Here is a 16,287-nt window from a genome sequence, read left to right on the forward strand (position 1 = left end):
CCAATCATACCCACAACTCATTTATTCCCAAACAACAACAACAACAACAAACAAAGTATGAGCAATCCAAATGTGAGAGAAAATGGGAACAAAACATGTACCTTCACTGTCGAAGACGAGTAGAGTAAGCAGATGGATGAGCGATTGACTCCGCGTTACAAATTTGAAGTTGAGAAATCAGAGGGGGCGAAGGGGAAGGGAAATCGTTCAAAGGAAAAAGGAATAATGGGGAATTTGGGACTTGATTTGGGGTTAAAAGGGAATTTGGGTTGGGTTTATTTGAAAGGAAAGGGGTCAGACCCATCTATTTTAATGAAAATGAAAATACCTCACCTGGTCCGCGGCGCGCGCTTGTTACATACAGTTCTGGTTTGCAAAAATAATTAATTCCTAGTGGAATCAAAATACACTTCCAAGCTCCATGACGCGGGTCCATTATGGACCATTCTACCTAGATTTTTGACGAGAAATTTAATTCTTGTTGAATCCAAATTTCATGACCATCTCCGCAACGCGCTCGCATTACAGAGTGTTCTGCCTCTCTTTGAAAAATTACTTTCTAGCAAGGTAAGAATTGGCACTCCCTCCGCGACACGCTATGGTTGCCCAATCCCATTCCTTGCACATTTTAAGCACAACACCCATTAGTGTAAACACGATGGGTTGCCTCCTATCCAGCCCCTTAGTTTTGGTCGTGGCACGACTCATTTTTTTGTATTTTCCTGATATATAATTTTTTTATTTAAACTAATTCCTAGGAATTGAAATAACAAAACAAAACAAAAGAAATCCTAACTATTACAAGGGGTCACGTGTTGCCTCCCGTGCAACGCTTGATTTAACGTCGCGGTACGACCTAGATGATGACTTACTCGTCAATCAAGGTGAGCGCTTCATGCTCATGATCAACATTATTCCCGAAGTAGTGTTTTACTCATTGCCCATTTACAAGAAAGTGGAGCTCTTATCCTCATTTGTTAGCTCCACAGCTCCATGTTGGGTCATCCTTACTAATTCAAACGACCCACTCCACTTAGACCGAAGTTTTCCGGATAACAACTTTTTTCTTTAATTGAACAATAACACCAATTGACCAAGCTCAAATGTGTGTGACACAATATGTTTGTCATGCCACCTCTTAGTCTTCTCCTTATATAGCTTGGGATTTTCGTATGCGTGAAGCCTGAATTCCTCTAGCTCATGTAGCTGTGTTATTCTTTTCTTGCCAGCTAACTCTGGGTCTAAATTCAACTTCTTGATAGCCCAGTATACTTTATGCTCCAATTTTTCTTGAAGGTGACACACTTTTCCAAACATCATTCGATAAGGAGAAGTCCCTATCAGTGTCTTGTATGCAGTCTTGTATGCCCACAAAGCATCATCTAACTTTTCAGCCCAATCTTTCCTTTGTGCATTCACAGTCTTTGTAGAATTTGCTTGACTTCCCTATTGGACACTTCCATTTGCCCGCTAGTCTAAGGATGATAAGCGGTGGCTACCTTGTATCTTACTTCATATTTGGCTAGCAGATTCCGCACTGAACTGTTGATGAAATGCGTACCTACATCAATTATCAAGGCCCTTGGAGTTCCAAACCTAGTGAAGATGTTATTCCTGATGTACTTCACTATCACCTTCGCATTATTAGTAGGTAGAGCAATTGCTTCCACCCACTTGGACACATAGTCCGCTGCCACTAGGATGTACTGATTTCCATTGGAAGATGGTAATGGTCCCATGAATTCTATCCCCCATACATCAAAGATCTCAACTTCGAGGATGTTGTTCAGCGACATCTCATGTCTTCTAGAAATAGTGCCCATCCGCTCACATCGATCACAACCCTTCACAATAATTGCAACATTTTAAAATAAAGTAGGCTAAAAGAATCCAGATTGCAATACCTTATACGCCGTGCACTCGCCTCCGTGATGCCCAACATAGGGTGAAGAGTGGCAACTCTCTCATGTTCAGCTACACACCTTCGCACCATCTGATCAGGTCCGTACTTGAATAATAAAGGTGCATCCCACATATAAAATGGCGCCTTATACTTTAGCTTTTGCTTTTGATGTGTTGAAGCCCCATGTGGAAATAAACCAGTCACTAAAAAGTTCACAATATCAACATACCAGGGTAATTGTGCAAGGTCTACGGCCAGCAATTGCTCATCGGGCAACTCTTCACGAATCTGTCCTTCATTCCTCCATGAGATGAGTCCTCCAATCTGGAAAAATGATCGGCTATCTGGTTCTCAGTCCCCTTCCTATCTTTAATTTCCAAATCAAACTCTTGCAAGAGCAATATCCATCTAATTAACCTCGACTTCGCATCCTTCTAATTGTATAAATACTTGATTGCAGCATGATCAGTGTTGACAACAACCTTGGTGTCCACCAAGTATGACCTGAACTTATCAAAAGCAAATACTAGCGCTAGCATCTCTTTTTATGTGACAGTGTAGTTAGCTTGAGCTGCATGAAGTGTCTTGCAAGCATAATAGATGGAGTGAAACATCTTCTCTTTACGCTGGCCTAGCACTGCACCAATTGTTGTATCGATGGCATCACACATGAGCTCGAAGGGTAACTCCCAGTTAGGAGCAAGCAGAATAGGGGTTCGATCAACTTCTTCTTCAATAGCTCAAATGCCTGCAAACAAATTTCATCAAATACAAACTTCACCTTTTTTTCCAACAGGCTACACATGGGTCTTGCGGTATTAGAAAAATCCTTGATGAATCTTCTATAAAATTTGGCGTGTCCTGGAAAGCTTCTAACTCCCTTCACAGTGATGGGAGGTAGAAATTTCTCAATGACCTCCACCTTGACTTTATCAACTTCTAGCCCATTTGTTGAAATTTTGTGCCCCACTACAATCCTGTCTCGACCCGGGGTTACCTCCTAGGAGCAACATGGCGTACTTGACCCCAAAGGGGTCTGATACAAGCCCTTAGCATAATCATAACATAAAGACATAGAATAATTGCGGAAAAATTTAAAACTTTTACAATAGAAGTCAACTTCTTTTTCCTAAACGAGCATAGGAATCTAGACTTGTCTCAATCACCATCTAGTACATAAAGAATGAAAATAGGGTCAAAAGCCCTTTACATCAACAATAGTCTCAAAGTAGGAAGTACAATAGAACTTGAAACAATAGCATCTTGTCCTCAAACTTGAGGACTCACCAAACTTAGGGAATAATCAACCCAAGCTTCTATTGAAGAAAGTAGAATGTATCAACCACCGGAACCTACACTCATAGAATGTAGAAAATATGGGTTAGCACAAATAATGTACTAAGTATGGACACCATGCACAAAAATCCTTAAAACATGCATAAAAGGGACATTAGTTGAAATCATGCCTTTACCAAGTTTACAAACCATTATGCACATTTATGAAGAAACATAAGCCAAACCAATCATACAAGCAACCCAAAGCCACAGTGGTGCAATGCAAAGGTAAAGTCCTATAACCTCACCAAATGCTAAGTGTCACCCTTAGGCTACCAACATCATACATATCTTACTTTGCCTTACTCATAGTCAACATACATAAGTAAAGAGTCACACATGTTCATAACTTACAAGTGAAATCAACTTTAACATTCATACATATCATTCATACATAATCCATAAGCCATCATAACATAAAAGAACCTCACCATAACCCCTCTTAGAGTCTACTTGTGCAATGCATAAGTGAAGTTCCATACCCCCACTCAGAATAAGTAGTACCCCTTAAGAAATCATTGTTTAAGTTCATGCTTATACCAAAGTTCATATTCATATCATATAGGGAAGAATAACATTAACTGACATAGACCATACGAGCTAAATGGAATCCGGTGTTCTACCCCCACACCGAAAAGAGGTTTCCTACTTGCCTAAGGTAGAAAGTACATTTTAGCTTCTAGGTGGATCCACTAGATAAGACCTATGCAGGCACATAGTTATGAGATATGGAGATTGCTTCTAGAAACCCTAACTACTAACGTGGAGATTTCCATCTCATAAGACACCGTATTTAGAACCCAACTACTAGCGTGAAGGAACTCATCTCATACTCATACCACTCGGTGCTAACCATAATTCCCTTAAAATGTAATATTAAGTCTTTACTTAAGTTCATGTTCATAAGAGAATGCACTACGCACTCATGTGAACATATCATCATAATAGCTCATTAATTCGTTAAGTGAGAATGCCCTTTCACCTTAGAATCATCAAAATGTGAGTAAACCATTCACAACGTATTCATATTGTGCTCATGAGAATGGCCTTTCAATCAACACAACAAGCTCATCATAGACATATATACATACTTCATGCATAATCAAATGTATAAGGTATATGGAAGATAGATCTTACATCAATACCACAACTACACAATGGATAAATGATCATTACTATTCAAGTAAATCACAATCTTATACATAATTCTCATAAAGAGGTGCAAACCCTCATACCTTTGCACTTCAAGGGTCTTGAATCTCAATCAACCTAACCATGAACAATTACTTCATAATATATGAGGAATTTCATGATTCAATAGCTTAATTAACATAACCATATTCAATTGACACATTCATAATATCGACCAACCCACAATATCAATTCAAGATCTATCAATATGGGGAAACATGGGTCAATAGGGAATTTTCATTATACAACATCAATACTCCATCAACCTATTCATAATTCACCATAACCAACCATAAACAATCATAATTAAACAATAAAAACGTTTTGGAAAGAAGACCCATGTTATAGATTGAAAACCCTAGAATTTGGGGATTTGGAATCTTGAAAACACAATTTGAAGGGGCTCCTTGGGTGATAGCTACCCAAGGATGAAAAGCATCCATACCTTGACTACGAATCACCACGAATTTTGGGGAAGAACCTTCAAAATCTACAAACCCTAGCTCCAATAGCTTATTCTTCTCCCTTGAGTTTAGAGACATAAATATTGAGAGAGGAGAGCATTTTGGGAATTATTTGGGTGTTTTTGTTTATGACTTGAAAATAGGTGAAATTGACTTAAAAACAATATATATACTTCCCCTAAAAATACCCAAAACACCTCTCATTTTATTGGACTAAAATAGAAAATGACCCTAAAGACCTTCATTAATTGATCCCCACCCAGGTTCACAACTCCCTCCACGAGTCGTGGTGAGGACCACGACTCGTGGTCCTTCTTGTGGAGTTGAGGTAGTAGCTCTTGTCACGACCCGAGTTTACACCCTGGACGTGGCTGGCACTCAAGAACCATTGCTGGTCCCCAAGCGAACCCTCATCCTAGCTGACTACAAGTGGAAAACTAACTTAAGCATACAAAAGCTTAAAACTGAAATAAAAGTTCACAAAACTTAAATACAAACTTTAAGTCCAAGGAAAACTTTGTATAATAAAATATATACAACTTGCCATAAAAAGGCAACTTTAGTCTTTAAAACATTTAACCATATAAATGAAGACTTCTAAAACTCTATTGTCTATCTATGAAGCCTCTAAATGACAATGATGGAAGTCGGGACAAGACCCACGACCTCCTAACAACTGAAAGTAAATGGAATCCTCCGGAAGAAAGGAGGCTTACCATAACTAACTCGAGCTCCAAGTGATATCAACAAAGCTCCTGTTGATGATCCTGAATACCTGTGTCTGCATCATGAGAAGATGTAGGCCAAATGGCCAGTACGTGGAATGTACGAGAATGTAGGGGGAATTCTAAACCATAAACATAAGCTTGAAACTTGATAAAAAGGAAACCTACTTACCTCTCCTCAAACTTACTCAACTCAAGGAATACTCAAGCATACTCAAAACTACTCAAACTTACTCAACTCAGAAATTTGATACTCAACTCAAAGATATGATACTCGACTTGAAATACTCAACTCTGGATACTCAACTCAATATAAAGCAACAATACATATGCAATATATGGAAAATTTATAAAACAGTAAAAACAACTTAGTTCGTAAAAGAAAATGCAATAACAAACTCAACTTTACTTATATAATAAAGTAATATAATTTATGTGGGAGTTTCTCTAACAGACAACCACTACTATGAGCCTAAGTGGTGATACAACGTCTTGCCCACGCTGCCAGAACTGTCTTATACTTTGTTGTCATATAAAACGCTTAACTTAGTGGATCCACTAGTCTATGCTAAAAGCATCTTAAGGAGTCATCTAAAAAGTATGATCCTTTACTACCCATGATGACTACATGATTTATGGAGACTTGAGTTAATATGAACTCGCATCCCCATATCGGTGCTCAATACTACTCCCAAAATATACTTAGCTCATATGTTTGTAAAAACAAAACTCTTTCTTTGAATTGAGATAATTACTCAAAACTTAGCTTAAAAGCTCTCTTGGAATCAATGTTCCATTTTCTTGCTCAAATGTGAAAACATTTATAAACTCTTTGGGAATACTTAGTTCCCTTATAGATTTTTGAGAAATGGACTCAACTCTTTACTCTTTGCTTAACTTGAAACTTTTAGTCTTAAAACAAAGTTAAAACATTTGTAAAAGACTTCTTAAAATGAGGGTCATGCCGAATTATGGACGTGAACGACTCAATGCAAGGTTTTCAATAACCATAGATAGAACTCAAATACTTGGAACTCAAGAACTTCAATAATACTACTCACTTCAAGAATGCTCAACTCAGAGGGTTCATGCGGAATTTATGAGTATGAACCACTCAACTCAAGGAATCAAAGATACTTCTCATCTTAAGATTGTTCGACTTATAATGTTCATGCGGAATTATGGGCATGAACAACTCAACTCATGGACTTCATGGGTAATAAGTAATAGTCCCATGATTAGGATTATATTCTCAAATAGGTTATAAACTCAATACTTAAGACTTAGGACATAGAGATATTACTCCTCTCATAGATACTCAACTTATGGAGTTCATGCGGAATATATGGGCATGAATGACTTGACTCGAAGGTCTACAAACTACATGGAACTCATGTATATATACGACACTTCTCATTCTCTTACTTACTACCTCAAGACATAGTTCAAATCGATGGTTGATCTCAAAGGATTCACAATTGAACTCAATGGCTTTCTTGAACTCTACTTTTAACTCTCTCTTGAATGAGAATTATGAATTCAAGAGTTATGGTTCACGCTATAAAAGATCTCATGATGACAGGTAGACTCATGAGTACATTCTCCTCATCCTCACAGTCACTTGCTCGAGTCTTGAAACAAGTTACTAGAAGTTGTAGAAGACTCCACAAAAAGACTCAAAGGGACTTTCTTAAAATGTTCGAAAGAATTCTCAAAACTTAACTCTCAACTCTACCTTGAATTTGAATTATGAATTCAAGGTTATGATCATGTTAGGAATGATTTTAGGTGTTTAGAAGTAACTTAGAGTAATTAGAATAAAAAAGGAGTGAAGGTGCACTTTAAACGAACTCAAACGGAGCAACCAACGACAAACTGGATGGGGCAGGCAACCCTGGCGCTATGGGTGGCGCGGGGCGCCAGCCCCTAAACTTCAGAAGTGGGTTTGGGGCGCTCTGGCAGGCGCATCACGCCAGTCCCCAACCCAGAAAATTCAGCAAGTTTCTTTTCTCGTTTTCTCACCCTATTTCTCCTAGAATCGAATGGTTTCTTCCCCAATCGCTTGGAATTGATTACTTAACATAAGTAAACTCTAATATACTCAATACATCCATTAAAACACTCACTTTGATCTCAAGAAATCATCCAAAACCCAACACAACAAGATTTAGAATGAACTTCAAGAACACCTATCAAGAACCCATCAAAAACTCAAGTCTTTCAACTTCAAGAATGAAATTTGCACTGAAAATAACATGTTTGGTGTGTGGGTGAACAAACCCAACACTATGGAAGCTTACTTACCTCTTAGGGATCAAACCCATGGCGAAAATCCGTTACAACACGCAAGAATCTCGACGAACGCTTGATCCTCTCCTTTTTTGTCCTCTTCTCTCTTATTTTCTCTTCTTGAACTCTCAACTAAAACCCTAGGCTAATTTTAGGATTGTAAAACTAAACAGAATAGGATTAGACCCTTAAAATATTACTTAAAATGAATTAAATCTGATTGGGTAAGGAAAAGACCAAAATACCCCTCTCTATTTTCTGCTAACTTTCCTTAACTCGACAGCCTATCTTCAAAAGGCCATCACTCATCCGACCTCGAAACTTAGCAAACTCGGTGGTGTTGGAAAGATAATTCAAAGAGATTTCCTACGGTATTTGGTAGAACACCTAAATCATCCTGAGCTAGGAGTTATGATCGTTCGAAGTCGACCCAAAACTCATACTTAGCTTAACTTGCAAAATTTCAGATTGTGCTATTTCCAATTTAATTCTTTTTGGAACTCAAGGTGCTACATCTAGTGACCTTAACACTTAAAAGAAATTTTAGTTCCTCGGTAAAATCCTACTCACAACGAAGGATGGTTCAAGTCTTAGTTCAAAAAAATTTCTAGGGTGTTACAACTCTCTTTTTGGAGCTCAAGGCTCCATCGCCTAAGGCACCCTCATGAGAACCTTCACGATCCGTGAAGTGGACCACTCCCAGTGGTCATGCTCGTGGAGGGTGAGGCAGTAGCTAGGCTACTCTTTGCTCTCATGCCCCCATGCCCCCATGCCCCCATGACCCCATGCCAAATCTTCTTCACGAAGGGCTCCACGTGCCGTGGTCAAGACCACGAGCCGTGGTCTCTTCCGTGAAGTTGAGGCAGTGGCTAGCCTTTTAGGTGGCCAACTTTCCATGGCCAGGGGATCTTTACTACCACCTTCACCAGCCGTGGAGTGGACCACGACTCGTGGTCCCCCTTGTGAAGGTTGGGGCAGTAGCTTCTAGCTAGGGGCAGCTTTGGCCTTATGCCTTGGCTTGGCCCCTTGGCCTTGACACTTGCCCCTTGGTCTTGACTCTATAAACCCCATTTTAACCCTAATTGACTTACTAAAAGTTCGGGGAGTAATTTTTACTATTTTTAACCTTATATTTAGGCTCTAGTTTAACCTACCATTTTTCGGGGTGTTACATTATCTCCCCCTTGGGGACATTCATCCTCGAATGGAGATTTAGACACCATACGAAGTTAAAGACTCAAGACTAGCATCCCATCATGCATGCAACATAACAAAAATGCACAACTTATAGGAGGAAACATCAACTCCATCTCAAGACATAAACAATGCAACCACAAGGAAGTAGGAACTACATCCACAACCCAACATGCACAAAACTCATCGCTTCATATCATTTTAGGAGGAACTACCTTCTCCAACTCAAACAAGCTCAACAAAACCATAAGGAGCCAATATTCCATATCATAAAACATAACTAAGCATGTCCATTAATTCACCTCATGAAGCCAAATATGCAATCATCATACTAAAACGCAAATCAACATGAGGGACATATAAATCATGAAAACTCAAGATATGCTAAACATGAATTCTTACAAGAACATGCACAACAGAAGGAAATCATAAAGAAAACTCATTGCACAAATGACTTCCAAAATGCCAAACTCAAGAAAACTACTTACCTCAAGTTTGGATAGGAGTAGAAGCAAAAAAATGAGGATAACGGGACTTCATATCGGCCTCGGCCGCCCATGTAGCACCCTCAACTAAGTGATTCTTCCATAAGACCTTAACAGAAACTACCTCTTTGTTTCTTAACCTCTTAACTTGTCAATCTAAAATTTCCACCGGGACCTCTTCATAAAAAATGTTCTCATCAACTCCTAAACCCTCTAAAAGAAGGATGGATACCGGATCACCAATGCACTTCTTAAGCATGGAAACATGAAATACCGGGTGAACCGGAGCCAATTCATTTGGCAAGTCCAATTCATAGGCAACTTTCTCAATACACTTCAAAATTTGATAAGTACCCACATACCGGGGACTAAGCTTCCCCTTTTTACCAAACCTCATCACACATTTCATGGGTGAGATTTTTAAGTAGATCCAATCACCAACCTCAAATTCAAGATCCCTCTTTCTAACATCGGCATATGACTTTTGCCGACTTTGGGCCGTCTTCAACCTCTCTCTAATGAGTCAAACTTTTTCAATGGCCTCATAAACTAGTTCGAGACCAATTAGAGCAAATTCACCTACTTCAAACAAACCAACCGTAGATCTACACGTCCTACCATAAAGGGCTTCAAATGGAGCCATGACAATGATTGAGTGGTAACTATTGTTGTAGGCAAACTCAATCAGTGGGAGATGGTCGTCCCAACTACCCTTGAAATCTATCACACATGCCCTCAACATGTCCTCTAAGGTTTGAATGGTGCATTCCGCTTGACCATCCATTTTAGGGTGGAAAGCGGTACTAAGTTTAACATTGGTACCTAGCCCCTTTTGGAATGTCTTCCAAAAATGTGAAGTAAATTGAGTACCCCGATCCGAAATGATAGATGAGGAGACCCCATGCAACTTCACTATCTCATTGATGTACAACTTGGCATAGTCTTCCGCCGAAAATGAAGTCATGACGGGAATAAAGTGGGCTGATTTTGTCATCCTATCAACAATGACCCAAATAGAATCATGTTGCCTTCGAGTACGAGGCAACCCCACAATAAAATCCATATTCACATCCTCCCACTTCCAAGTGGGAATATCTATATTTTGGGACAACCCTCCGGGCCTTTGATACTCGGCCTTAACTTGTTGGCAATTTGGGCATTTGGCTACAAAACCCGCTATATCCTTCTTCATACCATTCCACCAATAGACTTCGCGTAGGTCACGGTACATCTTGGTGGCTCCCGGATGAATAGAATACCGCCTACCATAAGCCTCTTCTAAAATTTGCTCCCTTAAGCTATCAACATCTGGAACACATAATCTACCTTGGTACCTAAGCACCCCACTCCCCCTTGGGAAAAAGCCTCAACGAACTTATTGAGAACCGATTATTTCAACTCCATTAGTAGGGGATCAAAGTGTTGCTTAGACTTTACATCAACCACAAAGGACGATTCAGACCTATGATGGACCATGAATCCACCCTTGGTGGAATCCACTAGTTGGACACCTAACCGGGGCAACCTATGCACATCACGAACCAATTCCTTCTTCTCATCTTCTACATGAGCCACACTACCCATGGACAATCTACTTAGGGCATCCTCAACTACATTAGCTTTGCCGGGGTGGTAAAGGACACTCATGTCATAATCCTTCCAAAGCTCTAACCACCTTCTTTGTCAAAGATTCAAGTCTTTTTGGATAAACACATATTGAAGAGTCTTGAGGTTGGTAAACACATCTACATGGACCCCATATAAGTAATGTCTCCATATTTTCAAAGCAAACACTACCGCCGCTAATTCAAGATCATGGGATAATTCTTCTCATGGACCTTGAGTTGCCTTGAAGCATAGGCAATCACTTTACCCTGTTGCATAGGGACACATCCCAAACCCACTCGAGAAGCGTCACAATATACCACAAACCTATCGGTACCCTCCGGTAAGGTATACACCGGAGCGGATGTAAGTGTATCTTTCAATTCTTGGAAGCTTTTCTCACAAGCCTTCGACCACACAAACTTGGCTTTCTTTTGAGTCAAAGTCGTCAACAGAGAAGCAATGGAGGAAAAACCCTCAACAAACCTTCTATAGTAACCGACCAAACCCAAGAATCTTCTAATATCAGTAGGAGATAGAGGTCTAGGCAAACTCTTGACCGCATCCATCTTCTTAGGATCTACCTCGATACCCATACCCAACACAATATGACCAAGGAAAGTAACTGCCTTAGCCAAAACTCACACTTACTAAACTTAGCATACAATTGGTGGTGTTTAAGGAGTTTCAAAACAATCCTCAAATGATCCATATGTTCACCCTCACTTCTCGAATAGATAAAAATATCGTCAATAAAACGATCACAAATGAATCAAGATATTGCCTAAATACTCTATTCATTAGGTCCATGAATGCCGCTGGGGCATTTGTTAACCCAAAAGACATAACCACAAATTCGTAATGACCATACCGGGTCCTAAAGGCTATCTTAGGAATATCACATCATCTTACCCTTAGTGATGATAACCCGAAAGAAGATCTATTTTGGAGAAAAAGGTAGCCCCTTGGAGTTGATCAAACAAATTGTCAATCCTAGGAAGTGGATACTTATTCTTTATAGTGACCTTGTTCAATTGGCGATAATCAATACACATCCTAAGGGACCCATCTTTCTTCTTCACAAACAATACCGAAGCACCCCATGGAGATATACTTGGTTGAATAAAACCCTTGTCTAATAAGTCCTTAAGTTGCTCCTTCAACTCTTGCAATTTGGTCGAAGCCATTTTATTGGGAGGGATAGATATGGATTGTGTATTCGACAAAAGATCAATGCCAAAGTTTATTTCCCGTTCGGAAGAAATGTCGGGCAAGTCATCGAGAAAGACTTTCGGAAACTCACTCACCACGGGGACCGACTCTAAAGAAGAGACCTTGGACTCGACATCCATAACCCTAACAATATGATACATGCACCCCTTGGAGATAATTTTTCTAGCTTTTAGACATGAAACAAATTGACCTCTTGGAATAGAATTCCCCCATTTCCACTCTAAAATTGGCTCTTTTGCAAATTGAAATTTGACCACACGGGTCCTACAATCTATTGAATGATAACATGCATGCAACCAATCCATGCCCAAAATTACATTAAAATCAAGCATGTTTAATTCTACCAAATCAACCAAAGTGACTTTATGAGACAAAGAAATAGGACAACTCCTATAGACTCTTTTTGCTATAACCGAGTTACCAACTGGGGTAGACACCGAAAAAGGTTCTAGTAACTCTTCGGGGAGCACTTCAAATTTCATAGCCACAAAAGGTGTAACAAAAGATAAAGTGGCACTGGGGTCTAATAATGCATAAACATTAATGGAATAAACTTGCAACATACCCGTAACAACATCCGGGGAGCTCTCTTGGTCACCTCGGGATTGAAGGGAATAGAAGCGGTTCTTCTTGGGAGCATCGAAACTTGAGCCCCTTAGAGGGACTTGCTTGCCCTTTCTTCCTTGGGCCCTTAGCATAGGATAATCTCTCTTCATATAACTGTTCTTCCCACAATTAAAGCAACTATCCGTGCCAACTAGGCACTGGCCTTCATTCTTCTTGCCACACTTTGCACAACTAGGTCTTTCAACATAAGAGCTACCACTATTACTTCCTTGTGGCTTAGGGTTAGACACCCTATCTTTATTGACCCTTGGAGTGCTAGATGAGCCTTGATTGGAAAACCTCTTCTTGAACCTTGGTTTACCTTGAACCTCAAACTTACCCTTGGAAGAATTCCCATCATCGGTCCGTGCCCGTTTTACTTCTCTATTCACTTGTTTGAGCTTTTGTTCCTCAATTTACTCAGCATGAACCATAAAACGGGAAATATTCATACTTGGGAGGAGCATTGTCAAACGACATTCATTGACTACCAAGTAGGATATCCCCATAACAAATTTATTCACCTTGGCCCTAGAGTCCGCCACTAAGGTTGGAGCATATTTAGACAATTGGGTGAACTTAAGGCCATATTCCTATCAAGGAAGGCCGACTTGAACACTCCCCAATCAATCGGGCCCTCTCATCCTTCCATTGCTCATACCGTACTTGAGCCACATCTTTCAATTGGTAGGCGGCTAGTTCCGCCTTCTCTCGTGGAGATACACCCATAGCCTCAAGCACTTTAAATACTTCATCAATAAACCCTTGTGGATCAAACATCCACTTTGGAGCCATAGAATGTACGGGGGTTCATTCTTGTGATATCCCTAATCCTTGAAGCGGTTGTACTTTCATTGGGGTTCACTTGAACTCTAGCATCCCTAGTGACTTGAGTTGTTAAAGCATGAGTCAATGTTTGGAGAGCTGTCCTTATCTCCACATTGGTCATGGCCCCCTCTTCATTAGGAGCTTGAGGAGCTTGGGGAGGAACTCCCTCATTGACATTCTCCTATTTCACCCTCCTTGCATTCCCTCTTCTTGTATTCATTGCCTATAATCACAGGAGAAGGGTTAGGAAAGGACTTCATAAAGTTAGGACTCCAAAGCACAACTAAAGAGTCATGAAAGAAGTGAGAGTTCCTAAACATCTTATAGCCTCTCATTCATAAGTGTGGCGCGCTTCACACTTATGAATAAGACTCTACTACACATGGTTCATGATACATTATCCTAGAATCATTCTCTAACCTTGTACTCTGATTACCAAGTTTGTAACGACCTGGGGTTACCCCCAAGGAGTAACATGGCGTACTTGACCCCAAAGGGGTCTCATTCAAGCCCTTAGCATAATCATAACATAAATACATAGAATAATTGCGGAAATATTTAAAACTTTTACAATAAAAGTCAACTTCTTTTTCATAAACGAACATAGGAATCTAGACTTGTCTCAATCACCATCTAGAAGATAAAGAGTGCAAATAGGGTCAAAAGCCCTTTACATCAACAATAGTCTCAAAGTAGGAAGTACAATAGAACTAGAAACAATAGCATCTTGTCTTCGAACTTGAGTACACACCAAGCTTAGGGAATAGTCGACCCAAGCTTCTCTGGAAGAAAGTAGAATGTATCAACGACCGGAACCTACACTCATAGAATGTAGAAAATATGGGTTAGCATAAATAATGTACTAAGTATAGACACCATGTACAAAAATCCTTAAAACATGCATAAAAGGGACATTAAGTTGAAATCATGTCTTTACCAAGTTTAAAAACCATTATGCACATTTATGAAGAAACATAAGCCAAACCAATCATACAAGCAACCTAAAGCCACAGTAGTGCAATGCAAAGGTAAAGTCCCATAACCTCACCAAATGCTAAGTGTCACCCTTAGGCTACCAACATCATACATATCTTACTTTGCCTTACTCATAGTCAACATACATAAGTAAAGAGTCACACATGTTCATAACTTACAACAAGTGAAATCAACTTTAACATTCATACATATCTTTCATACATAATCCATAAGCCATCATAACATAAAAGAACCTCACCATAACCCCTCTTAGAGTCTACTTGTGCAATGCATAAGTGAAGTTCCATACCCCCACTCAGAATAAGTAGTACCCCTTAAGAAGTCATTGTTTAAGTTCATGTTCATACCATAGTTCATGTTCATTTCATATATGGAAGAATAGCATTAACCAACATAGACCATGTGAGCTAAATGGAATCCGGTGTTCTACCCCCACACCGAAAAGAGGTGTCCTACTTGCCTAAGGTAAAATGTACATTTTAGCTTCTAGGTGGATCCACTAGCTAAGACCTATGTGGGCACATAGTTATGGGATATGGAGATTGCTTCTAGAAACCCTAACTACTAACGTGGAGATTTCCATCTCATAAGACACCGTATTTAGAACCCAACTACTAGCGTGAAGGAACTCATCTCATACTCATACCACTCGGTGCTAACCATAATTCCCTTAAAATGTAATATTAAGTCTTTACTTAAGTTCATGTTCATAAGAGAATGCACTAGGCACTCATGTGAACATATCATCATAATAGCTCATTAATTCCTTAAGTGAGAATTCCCTTCCACCTTAGAATCATCAACATGTGAGTAAACCTTTCACAATGTATTCATAGTGTGCTCATGAGAATGGCATTTCAATCAACACAACAAGTTTATCATAGACATACATACATACTTCATGCATAATCAAGTGTATAGGGTATAGAAAAGATAGATCTTGCATCAATACCACAACTACATAATGGACAAAGGATTATTACTATTCAAGTAAATCACAATCTCATACATAATTCTCATACATAATTCTCATAAAGAGGTACAAATCCTCATACCTTTGCCTTTCAAGGGTCTTGGATCTCAATCAACCCAACCATGTACAATTACTTCATAATATATGAGGAATTTCATGATTCAATAGCTTAATTAACATAACAATATTCAATTGACACATTCATAATATCGACCAGCCCACAATATCAATTCAAGAAGTCAACATGGGGAAACATGGGTCTATGGGGAATTTTCATTGTACAACATCAATACTCCAACAACCTATTCATAATTCACCATAACCAACCATAAACAAAAATAATTAAATAATAAAAACATTTTGAAAGAACCATGTTATAGATTGAAAACCCTAGAATTTGGGGATTTGGAATCTTGAAAACACAATTTGAAGGGGATCCTTGGGTGATAGCTACCCAAGG

Source organism: Solanum verrucosum, unplaced genomic scaffold (genome assembly GCF_900185275.1).
Source record: "Solanum verrucosum unplaced genomic scaffold, falcon-dt-bn FXZP01000007.1, whole genome shotgun sequence".
Lineage (NCBI taxonomy): Eukaryota > Viridiplantae > Streptophyta > Magnoliopsida > Solanales > Solanaceae > Solanum > Solanum verrucosum.